The sequence below is a fragment of the Camelus bactrianus genome, chromosome 11, assembly GCF_048773025.1.
Source record: "Camelus bactrianus isolate YW-2024 breed Bactrian camel chromosome 11, ASM4877302v1, whole genome shotgun sequence".
Taxonomy (NCBI): domain Eukaryota; kingdom Metazoa; phylum Chordata; class Mammalia; order Artiodactyla; family Camelidae; genus Camelus; species Camelus bactrianus.
The window spans coordinates 26559624-26565292 of record NC_133549.1 but is presented as its reverse complement, the minus strand read 5'-3'; positions in this window follow the sequence as shown (position 1 = coordinate 26565292).

Sequence of the window (5669 nt, the reverse complement as noted above, 5' to 3'; positions counted from 1 at the left end):
TTTAGAGCATGTGAAACAGAAGGTGACTCTTCTGGATACACTTTTAGCCTATGCTAATGGGATTTCGGTTCAAGGAGCACATTCTGTGGTTTTGTAAAGAGAGGCTAAATGGAAATTAAACTTACTATAGAAAAATCAGTGGTCATGTTTACCTTCCTAACATAAATTCAAGCCTACATTGATTTAAGAGTGTTGTGAAGGGGAAGGGTACAGCTCAAGTGGTAGAGCACATGCATAGCAGGCATGAGGGCCTGGGTTCAATCCCCGGTGCCTCCATTGAAAAACCAAATAAATTAATAAACCTAATTACTCCCACCTGCAAAAAAAAAAAAAGAAAAAAAGTGTTACAATGTTATTTCTCTCTTTACATTGATTGATTGATTGATTGAAGTATAGTCAATTACAATGTGTCAGTTACAACGTGTCAATCCCTGGTGTACAGCACAATGTCCCAGTCATGATGCCATGTATCTCTGAACAGAGTAAAATGGAAGTATATATTACAAAATGGAAAGGGTTGTACAGTTCCTTTTCTATTATTAGAATCTAAAGCTCCTTTTTTTAATGTGATATAAAGATGACAATTACAGAGAAAAATATCAGATGCTTTTCAGTCACCCCCACCCACCGCCCCCACCTGCACCTCCACCCCCGCCAATATCTTTCTCCTGCTTCCTCAGTGCAGTTTACAACTGCCTGCAAGGTCAACAGGAAATGTATTGTGGCCTCACGGCTGCCAGCACGAACATTTCTGGCTCTTCACCTTTTTCTTCTGAGGGATTCACCAGCTCTCAGGATGCTAAGAACTAAGTCTGATTCTGCAAGGATGATAAGAAAAATGAGTGAATGGAATTTGGCCGTAGCTGCTGACTTCACTCCATTATGTTCTTGTCACTGGGGTGACATGCTATGATAAAATCCATTTCTTTGATGGGAACTTTTTTTTACCAGAGTCTGGAGACTTCATGTATTAGTAACTTAGTTCCCAGATCCGTGGAGACCTTGAAACCCTGGCCTCCATTGAACAGTGGGCAGTTTCCTTTCCAAAAATCAACTCAAATATCTGACAGGAAACATTCCTAATATGGGGGAGAAATAGAGCTTACTAAGATCTAAGTCTGAATAATATGCAGGATTACATTTAATGTAAGGACAAACCATGCTTTAGAGGGTCACAAAAACTGCCCCTTGGAACCACATTTATTTCTTCGCACTTCTTCGCGACAGTCGATTGGGGTTTAAACCTCACTGAACTTGTGCTTGCATTTGCCTCTACTGGTAAAGACATACTGTGAATACAAGGCTCCTATCAGCATCCAATAAAGACCTTGTTGTTGCTGTGTTGTAACTCTATCACAGCTCTAGAAGCCACAGACGGTTTCGGCTGGCCGGGTTTCGGCTGGCCGGCTTACGGCATCCCTAACCCAGGGGCTGGGGGACCAGTCCTGCGCCCCTTTCAGTCACACTGGGTGCTCTGTGTACCACTCGTGTCCTCCTCCTGCTGAGGAGTTGGCTTGGCTCCCTGTGTTGAGAGCTATCTTTAGGTGGAGGTAGCCCAGCAGGGGTGGGCAACTCAGAGTGTGCTCGGCAGCAAAGCCGAGGGCCCCCATGCGACATCCACTGGGCCTGCAGCTAGGGAGCTTGCGCCAGAACCCCTGTGGCAGTTCCAGGAGTAAAAGAAGTGGGAGAGAAGAGCTGGGATCAGTCGCCAGAGAAATGGCAGCTTCTTAGGAAAGACCAGTCCAAGAGTGAGGTGGTGGTCCTGCCCGTGGCCAAGTCTGGAGTCTGTCCATGGGGACCGTGGACTTCTTGCTGGGCTGTGGGGACCAAAGCCAGTGGATTCATTCAGTTGTGACAAACTGAACCCCTGTTTTACAAAGGGGCTGAATTCCACTTTGCTAGTGCAAAGAAGAAAGGATAAAAATATTCATTTTTATTGAATCTCTGCAAATGGTGCCCCATTTCTTCTTTCATCTCTTGCCCACAGGTTGATGATCCCAGCAGCTTTGGTTAGTTCATGATGCTCACTTTATTTGTTTGTTTATGTTGAACTCCACTCTGCACCACTCTCCGAGCTCAACTTGTTTGATGCATCATAAATATTTATGAGCTAATCTTTCTTACTGACAACAGTGAAGAGGAGGAAGTATTTGGGTCTTTTCTGTGTCCATAAATGTCTCCCCAAATGAGTCTCAATTCATCAACAGAGACTTTGGATTAAAACAAGTCATCCTTGAGACATTCTGAAAGGGGAAGTATCAGACATTCACTTACTAGTGTGAAATACTTACATTGTTTTTCTTCCAACACCAAGTTCAAAGCTACACTTAGGGAGAGATCTATTTGTGACGTGGAGAAGAAGGCAGAGGTGGGGAAGCGGAAGGAGGCATTGTTGCTCGTAGGAGAGGTTTTGACAGTTCAGAATGCTCAAGAGAATTGCTGATGGGGCCGGATGCTGGTGCTGGGAGGTGGGTAACTTAGTGCAGAGAAGGCGGAAATTATTCAGTTAAAGAATAATTGTATGGACATTATAACTTATGCTCCTTTGTATTTATTAGATCTGATGTATAATAATCCTATGTGTTTATTAGAAAGTCATCCTGAAAGAGTCCGGTGGGAATTTTGTCCTTTCGTTTAGAGAGCTGTCTAGTGGGAGACAATGATGCACAGCAAATTGGAGTTTTGCACAGGGAAGCCTTTGCCATGGCCAGCTGTGCAGCTAACCTTTCACCTGGTGGCCAATTGCCTGTGGGTCTCGGGAGCCGCAGCTAATTAGAAATCAAGAAATTAGAAATCTCAGTAGGCAGGACATTCTGAAGGTCTTTAGGAAACTTGTTTCCTTCCCAAAGCAAATTTTGCTTACGTGTACCTCTTGCTGTTATGAAAGAAAGTATGATCTAAATGTCCTAACGTGAGGTGGTCTCCAAGGTATATTAAGAGAACAGAACTAAGTTTCAGGACTGAGCCTTACGTATTATTCATTTAATGTTAAACTCACACACAGTGCTATAGATCCTCTATAAGTAAATACGTGAATATATGTATGTAAAGTTGCCGTCTCATGAGGTTGTCATGAGAGTTAAAAAAAGAGATGATGTGTGTCAAGCCCATAGGAGGTCCAGCAGAGTGTAAGTTCGTCGAGGTGTTAGGTATCACTGTGTTGTAATACATTTAGAACGCCTGGGACTGGACCTCTAGCCAAACTTGTCACCATGGGATTGGGGTGGATGGATGAGTCGGACTGTAGCCTGATCTTTAATGTTTAAACACTTTTGCAATAAAGAAATATGTTCACAAATGACTTCATATGATTAAAAGTGAATTTAATAGATCTTAAAATAGAAGTAGATGTACTCAGACTAAACATTTAAGAGAGCTACCTTAAGCAGGGCTGCAGTTGGACCTGGACAGAGGGGAGCCTATCCTGAGCGCCATGTTTTAGGGAGTGCTGCATTTCGAAGAACAATTGGGCAGCTCTGTCACTTAGAAACTGGTACCCAACATGGGCATGGTGTGATTTAGCACTAACTAAAAACCTAAAGATCTGCTTTTGTGACTTACTGTGTTCAGTCCCGAGGGAAGTGCTTCTCCATGTCCCTTGTCCTTGAACAAAGGCAACTGCCCCTAAATGGCACAAACAATGAGGGTCGCGTAGCTGCCTGTGTTGGAGCTGCTTTGTTACACGAGGATGATTTGAGCAGCTGAGCACTGAGGTAAAGAAAAGACAATTTAATTAATTTCTCTTTAATTAACTTACGGTAGATTCTTGCATAAAGAGTTACTGTTTCCCAGTGGTGCCAAGGTTCATTTTCTTGCGTCTCTTTGTGTTCCAATTCTTGGTTCCAGAAGTACTCATAAATTAGCACAGCATTTGCAGTAGTTACCCACGGCAGCTGAGGAACATTTTGCAATGTTAAAACAATGCATATTATTCTTAAATTTGTATATATGAAGGTCTAGCTATAACACGCATGAAATGTGATGTCTATTCTTTATATAGGCAACTAGATGGAAATTGAGTGCTAGAATTATGAAGTTTTACTTCTATAAAATACATTCAATAAGCTATGGCTACATTTTCAAAAAATTAAATGAAACTTCAGTTTTAAGTACTTTTGATTTTACAATTTTATATTCATTAATTAAAATTTTTACTTTTCCCATACATACCCCTCCCAACTCACTTTGGAATATTTTAGGGGGAAAAAACCTTTTTGAAAGCATAAAAACAATTTTAATTTTCAAATCTTAATGTTTTCTTTTAACATATTTTTTAACGAAAAGTTATTCCCATTTCATACATTAGAATATTACTACATTTTGATTGCTTAATCATTTAGGTCATTGCTATCAATAACACAAGTTACGTAAAAATCTTGATTGTAAAAATATGACTATTGAAATGATGTCAACAAAAACAGTTTATGAAATATGTGTAATTTATAAATGACGCTTATCTTTATTACTTATCAAACACTGCTAGCCCATTAATTGAACGCCCCGATATGCACAATAATAAATTCAGTTGTGTTTGACATTTTGCCAACTTTCAGTTACATAAAAATCTAACTTTATATGTAGTTTAGATTTTGTCATTATGAAGGTATGCTTGTCCAAGTAGGATAAAATACATTTCATTTAGTAGCATTGATAGCTTGATTCATAACTTTAGATAAATGTCTGGACTTATGAAATGGCAGGAAGTTAGTGCTTGCAGCCCGTCAGAGATGGCATGTTAGGGGTTAAATTGCAATATCTCTGCAGGATTAGTTCTCATCAGGTATAAAAAGATGAGGTGTCCGTCTTGCTATATGGAAAGTAAAAAATATTTATTGCTCGGTTTACTAGATGTGTAGGATCCAATTCTGCTGTCTTTGATTGACAGTATGACCCTTACCTTCGATGCATCCCCGTTTCAGTGGATAGCACAACATAATTGTGCATTTATCTGCCACCTGCCTTCCATAGAAGCAGGTTGAACTCAGGAGCCAAATACAAAGCTGAGTCAGGTCAGAAAGGCATCCGTGTTCATAGTCTGAACCAGTTCCCCAGAGCATACAGTCTATTTCAGGAGACAAAGACATGATTAACCAAGCTGGCCCTGTGCTCCTTTGGAAAACAGAGCGAGAGTGTCACGGCAGGGCGCCCAGGAGAGGTGAGCGGGTCACGTGATACACTATTTGACAAGTTATCTGAGCCTAGGCTGCCTCCTTCCCAAAAGTCAACACGGAAAATGGAGTGTTCACAGCCAGTTTGTTCCCTTTACTGAAGTTGAGTTGCTTGTACTTCAGTCGGATTTGCCGAGCCACATCTCCCTTTGGCCTATGTGCTAATAGATTTTTGCTGACTTAAACTGTCCCGCACTGTGTTCCTTCACTAATCAATCCAGCCTTGTTATTGGGAGCCGAGAGCTCCCATTGCTCCTCTCCTGTCCTCGCTCACAGCCTTCTCAAGGCGCATGTCTGGGAGATAAGGGCTCCTGTTCATCGAGACTATCTTGTGATTGTTATCAGTTAGTTTAGTCTGAAGGTTATTCCCCCCATTGTTTGTGAAATTAAGACTAAGTAAGATAAGGAAACATTAAGACTGAAAGAATCATGGTGAAAAAGAAACCCCCACGTACTAAATTTATGTTAGTGTGTACGTCTAAGGAATTCACATCTCCAGGT